Source organism: Pocillopora damicornis, chromosome 5, assembly GCF_964200805.1.
Source record: "Pocillopora damicornis chromosome 5, jaPocDami1.2, whole genome shotgun sequence".
NCBI classification, from domain to species: Eukaryota; Metazoa; Cnidaria; class Anthozoa; order Scleractinia; family Pocilloporidae; genus Pocillopora; species Pocillopora damicornis.
Window position 1 is genome coordinate 27,282,947 of NC_142674.1, and position 14,595 is coordinate 27,297,541.

Here is a 14,595-nt window from a genome sequence, read left to right on the forward strand (position 1 = left end):
TTTCCAGCGCTTAAAAGAAAACAAGTCATTCTTGATTCTTATATAAGCAGAATAATTTTGCTATGTAGTAATTCCTTCATTGAACAACTTAATCAGTCAAGAGCTTTTGTCTAGTTCAAGACTCTTCGTCTCAGTTCACAAAAGCGCCAAAAAGAGCTCGCCAAATATCCAGCTATCTTGACGTATTTACAGCCATGTTTACCTTCTAAAACATCATTTCATTTCTTTCGTTTACGTTGACTCAATGTCGTTTGTCTTGAATTTTGTTGACAGTTTTGATGCGAGAGCCGATCATTGAGGATAATGCTTCTGACCACGCCCTTTTCTGCAAATATGCTGCCGAGCTACTTGAAAGAGTCACTGGTAAATCCCTGGCGACGTCCTCTGCAGTCCCGTCCCTGTCTAGAATAAACAAGGTATGAACTTGTAATTGACACAACCTATCGTCTCACACAGGGGAGGGCGGAGACCTTCAACAGCGTCTTTACTCGACAGTTTACAGCTCATAAACTTTTGTTTGAACGGCAAACGTACGGTAAAGTCTAATTTCGATTATTTAAGTTTTGCTTAAATAATGAACAATCGATGATTTGGACTTGAAGAATTTATCAGAATCTACTTCTTTGTATTTCTTGTTTAAAAATGGATGGTCATCGAGACTACCTTCAGGCTTTCTCTGTTTTTCAGAGGAGGGGAGGAGGGACATCCTCAGTTTCCCTGCCATCCCCTCCCAAAAGAAAACATTTGATCGTAGGTAAGATAGTCACACTATCGGTTTTCATCAAAATACTTTTAAGTTAAGAGGAAATTAAGAAATTAATGCTTTCTAGAGCATTAATAGAACAGCCCAGCAAGAAATCATGTGTAAATTTAACAGTTTTAGAGTTTGAATTGTCCTTTTACTTCTCTTACCCAGTAGCTTCTGTGGAGTCGGTTTTCTTACTTATTTCGACGTTCTCTTAAGTAGGACACTTTCAAACCCTGTACAGCCCAATAACTAAATATCAGCCTTTACTTTCTTAGGCTGATGTTGTTGCGCAGACTCATATTTCATATCCGGCAAAAGAGCTTTTACAACTGGTTCACAGTCACCTCACAACCCAAGGTTTGTTGTGGAGCGTCGAGGAGCATTAAGAGAAAATCAGGTCGAGGGGCGGAATCACAAACTGAAGAATTTCCCTTTAAACCTCTTTTTAGATCACACCCCGCTTCATAACGCCCTCTTGAAATTTAGAAACGAAAGTCCCAAGTCATCTGACAGTCCAACAATTATGCAGAGCTGGATTATTTCTATAATTTAGTAGGAATAATCTTTGTTGTAAAGCCTCTTTGTAGTTAAGTCTCTGCTTCTTATTTTGAGTGTCATATAGCAATCAAAACAACCAATTAGAACGAAGAAAAATATCACGTGGAGCCAATAAGAATTTAAGGTAAAAATAAACGACCTTCTGAAGCGCGGGAAAACGCGGGCGACAAAATCGCAACTGGTTTTAGTTTTGAATCTGATTGGTTAAGAAGGTGGCGTGAGTTGTCTAGATCAATTACAGCCCTTAGCAGAGCAAAGGCGAAGCGTCCCAGATTACTTTGAACACTCGAATTAAATTTGTTCTAGTCTTGAGGGTGTTTGGCTCATTTGTTAATCAAAGGTGTGGTTTTTTTGGACTAGGACTTCATGAGACTGCAGAGGTTTTACGGAGAGAGGCCAATCTACCTGACCCAAAACCTGAATCAAATCTGCTTTACACGCCTACTAATAGGAAAGTATGTGGTGCATGTTGTCGTTGTTAAGTGTATTCTGTGATCACAAGGTCCCTTGATTCATGAGGAAAATACAATCATCTCGTAACAGCGATCGCATTTTCTAAAGTCATTTAATAATGGCACGAGTTTGCGTGATCGGGTTATGATGAAAATGACCAAATTTGTCCCTTTTTAACTCGTGAATTGCGCGCATGCGCAAGAGCGAGTTATAGATACGATGTGGGGAATGCCATTCGCTCGCTCGCTCGCTCGCTCGATTGGTCGATTCCTGTAAACTTTTTTTAGATTTTAGGCCTTTGAGTGCATTTGATAGTTTTTGGCGAGCAATAAACAGACGAAATGGCGACCTTTGTTGCTAAGAATAGTGGTGGGGTGAAAAAGAAGCCAATGATAATCTTAAAAGAGTTTTTTTTTTTCGTTTTAGTTTCAACAAGCGGCGCCAGCGACTGGCAGGCATGCAAGGATTCACATTGAAATAACAGAACAACCTTCGTTTTTCATAAAATTGTAATTTACAATCCTTGAACTTGAAAACAATCCGAAGATTTATTGAAAATATCACTTACTGCGAAGCGCTTGGAGTTTACAGATGTTCAAAAGCTTTTTCTGTTATGGCGTGAGATTGAGGACAAAATTGATCATTACGATTCGTCGCGTGTGTTTTTCCTGTGTGAAGCAACAAAAGATGCCGGCGACTGACGAAATAACAAGTTAACACGAAAATCAAATAACACCTAAACAAACAATTTTAGCTACCGATTTTCAGTGAATTTTCAAAGAACAATTTTCTTTTAAGTTTCAAGACAATTTGAAGATTCAACATACATACAACGTACTAAAATGCGAAAGTTACACACCACAAAATTGATAAATAGGCCTGAAATGAAATTCTATCTTGTTATTGATTATGCGTTGCCTAGCACGTGACTTAAATCTTCCCAGGCGAAGATCCAAAATGACGGTGGCAGGCTTGGCTTAGTTATATCACTCAAAACTCGTTCCCGTTTGTCTCATTTGATAAAGAGGGAATCGTTATTGTTTTCATTAAGACAGTATTGCCTTGATTTTCTAATATTTACAGCGAAAGACAGTAAATTTCACTTTTCACCCACATTTACTTCCAACCTTTTCTTTTCAATTCACGAGTTTGCACACAGAGCACTTTGATTTTCTGAAATTCTTCTGTCAAATTCTTTTACAGGAAAAAGAATCCACAAATTAAGTCAGTCCATCTGTCCTTCATTTCATCATTCCATTCCTTTGTCCACCAGTCCATTAGTTAGTCAGCCGTTAGTAAGTGATTGAGCTTGTCAATCTACCAGTCAGTCAGTCAGTCGATCAGCCCGTCCGTTAGACAGTCTGTCGGTCAATTTAGTATTATCAACTGAGTTGATAACGTACATTGGCCACCATAAAGGGTAAAGCTGACATTTCGAGTGTTAGCTCTTCGTCATAGCGACTGATGTAGGGTTAACGCCACAAACGTCAGCTTTTAAACTCTTTACGGTGGCCAATTTACGTTATCAACTCAGTTGGTAATACTGAATTACTTTGTTATTCTCTCCCACCGACGCAGCACCACAGCGCTTCTTTAGAAACTTGCCCCCTTTATTAGTCTGTCAGTCAATCAGCCCGTCAGTCAGTTGGTTTGTTTGTCAGTCTGTCAGTTATTCCGTCTCTGTCAGGCAGTCATTCAATTAGTCAAACAATCAGTCTGTCAGTCATTCCGTCTGTCCGTCAGTCAGTCAGTCAATCAGCACGTCAGTCAGTTAGTTTGTTAGTCAGCCTGTCTGTCATTGCGTCTGTCCGTCAGTCAGTCAATTAGCCCGTCAGTCAGTTTGTTAGTCAGTCAGTCTGTCACTACGGCTGTTCGTTTATCAGTCAGTCGGCTTGTCCGTCCATCAGCTAATCAACCAGTAAATCGTTCAGTAGCTTAGAGCTCGCTCGTTCGGTCAGTCGATCGGTCGATTAAGTGAACCAGGCGGGCAAGCAGTCAGGCTCATAATGTGAATCGTATCTCTTCGTACAAGACTAACCGTATGCTTACCGTCATGTCCCATGTCACTGTACACAGGTTCGATTCAATCACTCCTCAAGCCTTTCTACGGCCTCCTCTGGTGTGAGCACTCCCGGGACTCCATCCCTGACGCGGTACCGATTCAACGACCCTGGAACACCAACAGGAAAGGTAATAACAATGTTTAGATGATTGAGCGGTCAGGATAACTGTATCTGAATGCTGATCATAAGTTTGGCGTGTGCTTATCCCACCCCTGCCATAAGAGCAAAGAAATTCATGGAAAGAGTCTTTTTTTAATCTCGTGTAAATTTATTTGTCGAAAAGGATAATAATTTGTTGATTATTACGATATTATTATTTTATTAATGTTTTGTGTTGCAATATTGTTTATGATACGTCGATTAATTTCTTTGTGTGCATGTTTGTTTTGGTCAGCGGCTTCTACCTTCCGATCTTTCTCGCCCTGCACGTCCACCGTCACCTCCTACGTTGGACATGATCGTGACGCGGTATCTTCGCGAACAGCATGCGCAGTGTAACAATCCTGTGTCCGCTGGCCCTCCATTCTCCTTAATACGGTAAGTCATGTATGCTAGAGCCAAAAACGTCTGAAAAAGTATTTCAGCTTGTTTGGAGGATAGCCAGTAGTTTCATTAAGAGTTTCTTATGCGCATTCCACTCTTGCTTAAATATGGTATCGTAGTGCCTCCTGTTAAGATTTTAAAGGTGCAAAGTTTCTAAAGAACTGTGGTGCTTTGTTGTTTGGAGAGTTTAAGAAGGTAATTTGGTATTATAAACTGAGTTGATAACGTAAATTAGCCACCGTTTATAGTTCCCAATTTAACGTTTCGAGCGTTAGCTTCACTCCTATGATGTACAAATTAGGTTTAATAAGAACTTTGGTTGACAGAGTATATAAGATCAATAATTCCTGGGTTGGTTTCCACAAGGATGTACAAAAACTTATTTTCTTGCTACGGAAAAATTGTTTCCCTTCCAGCGTCATAGACAGGATTATCTCCAGGCATCTGGCCAAGAGCTATAATCCTTCTCCCACGCATAACGCCACATTAAACTCCGGAAAACCTTCTTCGCATTATTTTAAACTTCCTTATGTTGGGCGGTTTTCTGACATCGCTCAAACCAAGTTAAGGCAACTACTGAAACGTTATTGTAGACCTGATTTAGATATTAAGTTAGTCTTCAATACGTTTAAGCTCAGAAACTTGTTCAGTGTGAAAGATTCAGTACCACCAGGTCTACGTTCGCGTGTCGTTTATAAATTTTCGTGTGCTGGCTGTAATGCCAGTTATATTGGTGAGACCACTCGCCACATCTGTACACGGGTTCGTGAGCACCTCTTGTCTGAAAAAACTTCACACATTTACAAGCACCTACAATCATCAAAGGCCTGTCTCGACTCTTGTGGTACAGAATGTTTCACCATTTTAGATTCTGCCGCTTCGAAATACGAAATTAAGATCAAAGAGGCATTGCATATTAAGTGGGACAAACCCATCCTTAATCAGCAATTGAAGCATCTAGAGCTGTCTCTTTCCTTTTGATTCTGTTATCATAATAATTTTTCTTATGATTATCATTATTTTTCTTTTCTCCTTCTTTCCCCATCTAGCACGTGCTTTGTCACGTTTTTTCGTATTTAATATTCAAATCGTACGTAAACAATACGTAATTTGTAACGTAATTTCATATAAATTCAAATGTACAACCGTTAAAATCGCATTTACAACTGAAGATGACATAAGAATGTCGAAACATGTCTTGCAAACTAAAAGTTGTGGTTTCTTTATTAAGAATTATATAAAGGGTTTGTGAAACCCTAAGCTCCTCCTGGTAGACCGGTAGGTGAGTAAGAATTATTTCTTGCCTACAAGGTTTTCTAGGTCACTAGACGAATAGACTTTCTCTTGTTTTGTTTGGTTTTTTTTTCACACTCCCTTACTGTTTTTAGGTATTTGTTTCCTTTTTTTTAACTGTTTCTCCGAACGTTTGCCCGTTTATTTAAAACAATCAACTTATTCCGATTTGTCTATCGTCAGACCCCACAAATGCCCTGAACCAAAGTACAGATATTACGCACCATCGAACATGACGACGAGGTTAAAGCGAAGAGAAGTATGTATATTGCTATTGTTCTTAGCTTCAAACAAAACTATTTTGCCACGGTGGCGGACAAAGGAAACACTTATCTCATCATCATAATAGGTCGTTTTGATACTCGTGTCAGCTCCTATTCCAGAGTGATCTCCCTCAACATATATCTGTACTCAATCTTGAAAAATGTTTTCCCACCTGAAGGTGATTCCGCGTCATGGCGGATTTAACGGCGCCAGACTAAACAGACGGTTTGTGTACGGAAGGTAGGAGATGCCTTATTTGTACTTCGTATCGCTTTATTAGAAATTCTTAATGTTTTTTTAACAGAATCATTGTAACCTGATTCTCAGACCCCTGTCCACACGTAAACGGTATTTCTGAACACAGGTGACGGAGGTTTCCATAATCTCTGAACAGAGTGGATTTTTCGTGTTTTTCAAAAGCGCCGGCTTATCGTCTTCGCGTCGACCAAAAGAAGTGGAGTTTATCACGTGCAAGGACGTGACACTAGTTGATCTCCTTTTGAAGTCTTTTATTTTCAGTTTTATTAGCAGATAGGTTTGGACTCAAGGAAACGATTCGAATATGCTAAGTTTGCTCAAGATAATGTTCAAGATGATGTTCCTCTACAGAATTCTGACGCATTTTACCGACGAAGTTTAACAATTAGTCTTTGATTATGTTAAGTTTAGTTCTCGGTTGTGTCTAACTGTGTTTTTCTCCATTAGATTTAAACCGCTCAGGGCCATTCGCGATACTGAAGAAAACAGCTTCTTTACATGTGCATGTTTTGCAGTAAGTCTCTCTGTTACCACATTCAATGAGATTTTTAAGATCTATAACTGATTTCGAGGACTAACCACTCCCAAGGATAGAAAAGATCCTGGTTGGCTAAATTTGGCAAACACGAAGCAGTTGAAGTAAACTTAAGAAGGGGCCTGTCAATTTTCCTCCAAGGGAGTGGGGCGGGGGATCGGAGTATTCTTTTTGTTTCACCATAAAATACACCTGATCCCCGCTTAAAATTCTGTAGTATTGTAATGATGCCACCTCATTGGCAGTCAATTCTATAGTTGCTCCTCTAAGCTCTGTTAAAGACGACTGATCCCCCTTCGCTCCCCCCCCTAAAAACCGTGGGATCCCCAAAAATTTTACCTACCCTTCTCACCAAGTGATAAATAAAGACCGGTTCCCGAGAGTGAAGAAAATTAAAACCAATTGAAACTGAATACCGATTTTTTAAAATTTTTTTTACGATGAACGAACCGTAATACTTCTTCAGACATCAAATTTACTCTTCAAAAATGTATCTTCAGGGCTTGACCCTTTACATGCTAACATCAGTATGCATATTCTCCTTACTGTTCTCTATGTAATCCCTAAGGTGCTGACAAAGAGAATTTGTTTAAAAAATCAAGAGCTTCTTATTTGGTGATCATTTTCTTTGTTCTCGTGATCCTAATGTTTGATTCAAAGAGTGATATTGTAAAGAGAAATTAGACGCTGGTCACTCTTATTCACGTGATCATAATGTTTGCTTCAAGGAGTGATATTGTAAAGAGAAGTTAGACGCTGGTCACTGTTATTCACGTGATCCTAATGTTTGATTCAAGGAGTGATATTGTAAAGAGAAATTAGACGCTGGTCACTGTTATTCACGTGATCCTAATGTTTGATTCAAGGAGTGATATTGTAGAGAGAAATTAGACGCTGGTCACTGTTATTCACGTGATCCTAATGTTTTATTCAAGGAGTGATATTGTAAAGAGAAATTAGACTCTGGTCACTGTTATTCACGTGATCATAATGTTTGATTCAAGGAGTGATATTGTAGAGAGAAATTAGACGCTGGTCACTGTTATTCACGTGATCCTAATGTTTGATTCAAGGAGTGATATTGTAAAGAGAAATTAGACGCTGGTCACTGTTATTCACGTGATCCTAAGGTTTGATTCAAGGAGTGATATTGTAAAGAGAAATTAGACGCTGGTCACTGTTATTCACGTGATCCTAATGTTTGATTCAAGGAGTGATATTGTAAAGAGAAATTAGACGCTGGTCACTGTTATTCACGTGATCCTAATGTTTGATTCAAGGAGTGATATTGTAAAGAGAAATTAGACGCTGGTCTCTGTTATTCACGTGATCCTAATGTTTGATTCAAGGAGTGATATTGTAAAGAGAAATTGGACGCTGGTCACTGTTATTCACGTAATCCTAATGTTTGATTCAAGGAGTGATATTGTAAAGAGAAATTAGACGCTGGTCACTGTTATTCACGTGATCATAATGTTTGATTCAAGGAGTGATATTGTAAAGAGAAATTAGAGGCTGGTCACTGTTATTCACGTGATCCTAATGTTTGATTCAAGGAGTGATATTGTAAAGAGAAATTAGACTCTGGTCACTGTTATTCACGTGATCATAATGTTTGATTCAAGGAGTGATATTGTAAAGAGAAATTAGACTCTGGTCACTGTTATTCACGTGATCCTAATGTTTGATTCAAGGAGTGATATTGTAAAGAGAAATTAGACGCTGGTCACTCTTAGAAGTCAAACGGTTTGAACCTCTTCTTGGTGTCGTTTACATTTGGCTGATTCGTAGTAAACTGGAAATTATGTTTTTTTTTTTTCTACCCGTAAGAATTATCCTTACTATAGTTTAAAAAAAAAGCAGTAGCTTTTATGAGGTCATGTAAACGTAGTACCTAAGTTTTTACTTTTTCTCCTCAGCCCGATGGCAAGTCTGTTTTACTTGGAACACAAATAGGCGAGTTGAAGGAATACAACTTAATGACTGGACAGGTACAAAACTCAATTTACACCTTTTGATTTCAAGTCAAACGCCAACTTTTTTGAAATAGCTATATGTGTTTGAATTAGTCGTTGATTGTGACAAGTTAAGTTGTCGATTGTATCATACCTATTCCTTCTTTTCTTTTCTTTTTTTTTTTTGTTGTTCTTTTTTGGATTTAAACCGTTCAGTGCATGATTATTCATGTCCTTTTTTATTTTACGTATTTATTTTTAAAAAATGATCTTTTGCAGGAAGAGGCGACTTATCTCTGTAGCGCAGACAGAGCAATTTCCATGTGCCAATGTTCAAAAGTAAGAGTACAACATGGAAGTTTCCCTCCTCATATAGTTAAAAATACCTTTCTTTCTACTTCGAACAGGTCGAAAGTTTCATTAATGTTTTTCACGTTTTTTGGGGGGCGCACCCACCCCTCCCTTCCCCAATCCATCAACAGTCAAATGGTAACAAGTTATGTTCGATGTTCGATTTCGTTCCACATCCACACAAACAAGGCAGCTCCTCTATTGCTTTTAAATTACTTAACGTTCGGTCAAATCCAGTCTTCTTGTTAACTGTTTAGTTTCCATATCTTTCGCTGAAACCAATCAACCCTCTTTATTCATCAGTTTTGCAGCGCGTTTCGCAACGTTATGAACCTTTCTAAGGCTTATGTGACCCTTTCAGGTTGTGTTCACGAATTCATTTATCACTGAAATTGTCATTCTGTATTTAATTCTTCAATTTTTAGGACCGCGAACTTTTATTGACGTCATCTTCGTCTGCTTTGCCTCCCTGTGCTCTTTGGTCATTTGGAGATGTTTTCGAAATGAAGTAAGTCTTTGAACTTGAAAACCTGTTTGATTGGTACCACTAGTGCATCTGATAGGCACGTCCTTGTTTGTGTCTCTGCTTGGTTTATTTGTATCTCACCTTTAACAAACTGCAATGTTTGTCGCAGAAACATAAAACAGACACATACTTTACTATGTTTTACCATTAATTTTTATTGACTTGAGGATCGCTGAAATAGAAAAAAAAAGTTTTACATTGTTCTTTCAGAGCTACAACTTTTACAAAAGACACTTAGACAAACTAATTTCATAAATTACAGGAGACGAGCAATGACTCCAACTTAATTCACCTGCGGCAATCAACGCTCAAGATAAAACAAGCAAAATGGGAAATAATTTAGGTGTATATCATGGCTCGTATCCTGTAATCGGATTGGTGTTAATGACACGGTGACAGTAGGCGAACTGTAATGTTTCGTCGTTACATTTATCTCTCTATTTGATAAAAAGTGCTATTTACTTTATAATTTTATTTGTTTCTCTTTGGCTCAGACATCCATTTAGCGAGGACACTTGGGTAAAGTTTAGTAATTTATCAGAAGACAGAATTATTGGCACACACGACGCTACTGCGCATGTGAGTTCAAGACATGTGATGCATTTTCAATTCCAAATACATCGCGAGTAGCCTCAGTTTGACAAATTGTCGCTGTTCATTTAGGACATTTACAAAAGGAAAAATTGATCAGCGAAATTGCTAGTGCGTGAACACGGGACAGCAAGGATGATAGAATCGCTAATTTCGCCCAAGTTTGTGCGAGATCGTTTTTTGTCTCGAATACACGGACTTTCAAGAGGAATTTTTTGCCCAGACTTCATGGCCAAGATCAGCTCTCTGCGCCTCAGTTTACTTGTTCTGAGGCCTCTTGGCTGTGTTTGATATTTTTTTGATTTGATATTTTGATATGCTTCACAAATAACTTTGGTTTTTCTTTCACGTCACCCGGTTGAAATGCGTCTTTTGAAACATTAGTCAAACTTTAAGGCGCCGAACTCGAGATTTATTTATTTTGTATTTAATTCAGGTTTTTTTTTCTTTTTTTGTCGTTTATTGCTTGTGGTACTTCTGCGCCAAAACCCCCTTTTTCTTCCTCGATAACAACGAGCATTAGAATGCAGTTAGAGTGTGGTGATATTATTCACTAGATTATATTCAACCATCAGATTTACGACACTGCGACAGGTCAGCGGGTACTAACTCTGCACGATTCCAACAACACTAACAACTACTCAAAGAACCTCCCCCCTTTAATCCCACGGACGACCTGGTACTGAACGACGGTGTATTATGGGATGTCAAAGGCAAACGGGTTATACACAAGTTTGACAAGTTTAACAACTTTGTCAGCGGCGTTTTTCATCCCTCCGGGCTGGAGATTATCATCAATTCAGAGATTGTATCCTTTTTATCGTTTTTAAAGAACGAGCCAATGCTATACTGTAAAGCAGTGAGTCCAGATTCACGAAAATAAGGGAACACAACGTCGGCCTTTCACGGATCTCGAAAAATCACTCTACCTCCTTCTTCTTACTTTGACAGTGAATTGGGAGAGAGATAGATATCAAGGACTATTATTTCATAAGAAAAGTTTATTGTTTCCTCATCTTGAGCGTTTTCGTGAAGCAATACACAGTCACCTGACTGATCCACGGAGTATAAACTTATGTCTGAATATCCTTGGTGATTTGCTGGCCAATTTACATCATCAACCTAGTCGATAAAACCAAACTATCTTATTTCCCCGCCCTCACAACTGACGAAGCACTACTGTTTCTTGTGACACTAACCCCTGAGAATGTCCAAAGCAACTCATTTCAAATAAAGCGTGTGCCTTTTGCTTTGCCAATAATCCTTGACGCTAAAAACAGTGGGATCTTCGCTCTTTCCATTTACTGGACACATGTCCTTCACTAGATCAATGTCACGTGATCTTCAATAACAGTGGTGACGTCATGTATGGGGGTAATTTCATGTTTACTTGTTTACGCACTTCTCAAATTTGTTAATACTTTATTAATTTTTTACGAAGGAAACCAGACCCAACATTGAGGTTTTAGTGCGTCCAAGTCGTGAGCTTTTAGTTGCGATCTATATGTCATCTCGATATTCAAATTCAAATTGAGAGCACAGAATACTCACCCGGGATTATGGTTCCATAGGTTTTTAGCAGTTTACAGACATCCAAAATTGCGTAAGGAAATTTTTCATCAATTATTTAGCAACTTTTGCGGTGTTTGGAAAAGTGAAAGAGCTCTAGCTCTTTTATTCCACTCATAACCCTAAAACTTCCAGCTCCAGTCTTTCGAAGGTTGGATAGCGCTATCCATTAGATAAAACTCTATCCGTCGGATAGCGTTATCCGCCCTTTACATAACTGGGCCCTCAGGGGAAAGTCCCTCGGAGCCTCTGATATCTCTAAAAATGAAAAAAAAAATGAATTCTGGACTGAAGGGAGCGGTATTTGTTCTTCCGTATTTTATAGTAAAACATCTTTCGGATCCTTTGGAAATACCGCTACCTTCCAGGCTCCTTGGACCGTACGAGACCTCGTTCAGGACCTTTGACGCAACAGATTATAAACCAATAGGTGAGCAGGATGGCTTGCTACAAACTTTAATAGAAATTTTGTTTGGCGCTCGTTATCAGTTAATTTGAAATATCTTGACGTTTACGAAATGAGTGAGAAAATGATGTTGGAAATTTCAATTGCTTTCAAACAGCTACAATCGACGTTAAGAAGACAATATTTGATTTGTGTACCGATATAACTGACAGCTTTGTAGCCGTTATTGAGGTAAGCTTAAAAATCGGAAACCTCTGCCTTGTTTTGTTTTCCTCCCTTCCATCCTTCTTCTTTCATTCCCATCCTCTTCCTCTCCCGCCCCTACTTAACTTCCTCTCTTCTCTTTTTTTCTCCCTCTTCTCCGACACTTCTTCAGAGGTAAGAGGATTCTTGTGATTTCTATCAAACATTAAATTCAATTTATCTTGATTGTAAGACCTGAGCCGATTGGTGCGGTTTAGCTCTACTTGTCAATCACTAGCCAAACTGCTTCATGATTATCTTGCGGGAAAAACAAAAGAGGGTGAACTCTTTCGAAGGCGTAATTGACAATTCCGATTTCATTCACGAGGAAGCTGCCTAGAAAAACCGAATTTTTTAGAGCAGGAAGCGGCTGTAGACAGATTAAGGGAATCTCTCAAGTTTTCATCAGAACATGGAGTGTCTCGCGCAGTACGAGGGTAGCAAAAAGTCTTAATTTCCACACTGGTCACTGGAAAAGATCTGCTGGCAGTGTTACCCACTGGTTTTTTTAGCAAAAGCTTTCTATTTCAGATGCTGGTTAGCTTTAAAACTAATTATAAAACAAACCTTCGAGTGCAGAAGTGTGTCTGCTTCAAAGTACCGTTTACGATCAAATGGGAAAAACATCGCCAAAGGGATTAACGGAAGCTACACTCAAAGAACATAGGATACAGCGAATATCAGCTCATATCTGTGTCCTCGGAAAAGGTTACGTCGAAGCCATTTGTCTCTGTGCTGAAAAAAACTGCCTCACAGTTTCACTCATCCGCTCTACGCTTTTTTTTTTCTTTTTTCTTTTTCTTGTGGTTACGGTTACTTGCTCAATTCCGAAAATGCGGTGAGGCACAATTAGTCATGGGGTGTTTCGCTTTTTAACAGCCTCTTCGAGCAAGCGTCTTTTCGCCTTTCACTGCCCCCTCCTTCCACTTTCCACTCAAACTCTAAGTCAAACGTGGCCGGTGAAATAATCGATCGCGAACTTCTTAACGTTAACTCGCCCTAATATAACGCCTGCACTGCAAGCTCAGGAGCCAGCAGTAATCCCAGCTAGCTCATGCCACGACAACTGGGAGAAACTTTGGCAATGCGAACCATCTGACTAGCTTTACTTGTCATTTCATGATTGCATAAGTTGCAAACTATCATCGTAAAGATCTTGTCATCATGTCATAACAGTTCACGTGAATTATTTCATATCATAAATTCGGTAACGTTCTTTTTTAGAATCAGGCCAGCACCGACGAAAGCGTTTGCCGGGTGTACGAAGTCGGGCGGCTGCGTAGGGCTGATGACGAGGACGAGCAGGTATGAGAATCTTAAGGACTTTCACATCAATATTCGTAGGAACGGACCAATCAAAGAGAAGTGAAACCGCCATCTTGGAGGCGGATTCGGTTATGTGATTGGTTCGTGCCTTATTTGCATACAAAATCCTGCACTTTGTTAGGTTGTGGACTATAGCGCCCCCTGGCACTAAAGCAGAGATGAACTTTAAATTACTTTTGGAACATACTTCAAAAACACGTCACTTAGTGCAACACGTGTTTGATGTAGGTCAATAAAATAACGACTCCATGCCTTTTTTCTCTTAGGAATCCGACGAAGTTGGCGAGGAAGATGACGATGTCGATGACGATGATGATGAAAATGATGATGATGACGATGACGATGATGATGATGACGACGAAATTGAAATCACGATATCTGGCGATGATGATTCAGATGATGACAGTGATATTGCAATTTTTTGAAGCGCGGCTTTTAAGTTTCCATCTTTCAGTTGTTAATTCAACTCAACAATGAGCACGTCATTCTGCGATGTTTTTATCTTTGAAAAATGTACTTGTATCACACAATTTGGGAATGATTGTTTAAGCTTGGAGTTGAGCTTCTTGACGGCGGAGTTTTTTTTATGTAAAATGCTATGTAGCAGAAAGTAGAAGTCATCATCGAAAAAATTACACCCATGTTACTGATTATCAAATAAATAGGAAGGATAGAATGGTTCGTTATTCCTTTTGTAATGCAAACAAGCCAGCAAAGGACTACTCGCCACAGAGTTACCATTTGTCGATATCTTGACCTTGGTGAAACCGCTAAAAGTCTGTCTGTACTTATTGCAGTCAGTGTGAGGACAGAGACGCCACAGAAAATGACCCCCAAGGTTCGGTTGATGAGCGAGCCATGGTAACAAATTGCAGAGTGTTCTTGGGAAATTATGTAAGGGAGATGAAACGGC

The 14,595-nt window shown here is 39.2% G+C and overlaps 1 pseudogene across 1 annotated transcript in view; it reads left to right on the plus strand.

Annotated features, from left to right (window-relative positions):
- The window catches only part of LOC149046278 (DDB1- and CUL4-associated factor 1-like), a 32,540-nt pseudogene extending 18,182 nt beyond the window's left edge, over window positions 1-14,358 (plus strand). The window contains exons 17-34 of the transcript XR_016186788.1: window positions 274-416; window positions 1,024-1,105; window positions 1,667-1,761; window positions 3,836-3,949; window positions 4,217-4,359; window positions 5,842-5,917; window positions 6,101-6,162; window positions 6,628-6,694; window positions 8,635-8,706; window positions 8,950-9,009; window positions 9,447-9,529; window positions 10,042-10,126; window positions 10,714-10,946; window positions 11,419-11,512; window positions 12,033-12,137; window positions 12,271-12,344; window positions 13,581-13,661; window positions 13,949-14,358. The product of XR_016186788.1 is annotated as a DDB1- and CUL4-associated factor 1-like (transcript). The remainder of the gene's footprint in view (window positions 1-273; window positions 417-1,023; window positions 1,106-1,666; window positions 1,762-3,835; window positions 3,950-4,216; window positions 4,360-5,841; window positions 5,918-6,100; window positions 6,163-6,627; window positions 6,695-8,634; window positions 8,707-8,949; window positions 9,010-9,446; window positions 9,530-10,041; window positions 10,127-10,713; window positions 10,947-11,418; window positions 11,513-12,032; window positions 12,138-12,270; window positions 12,345-13,580; window positions 13,662-13,948) is intronic.
- Window positions 14,359-14,595: the final 237 nt, after the last annotated feature.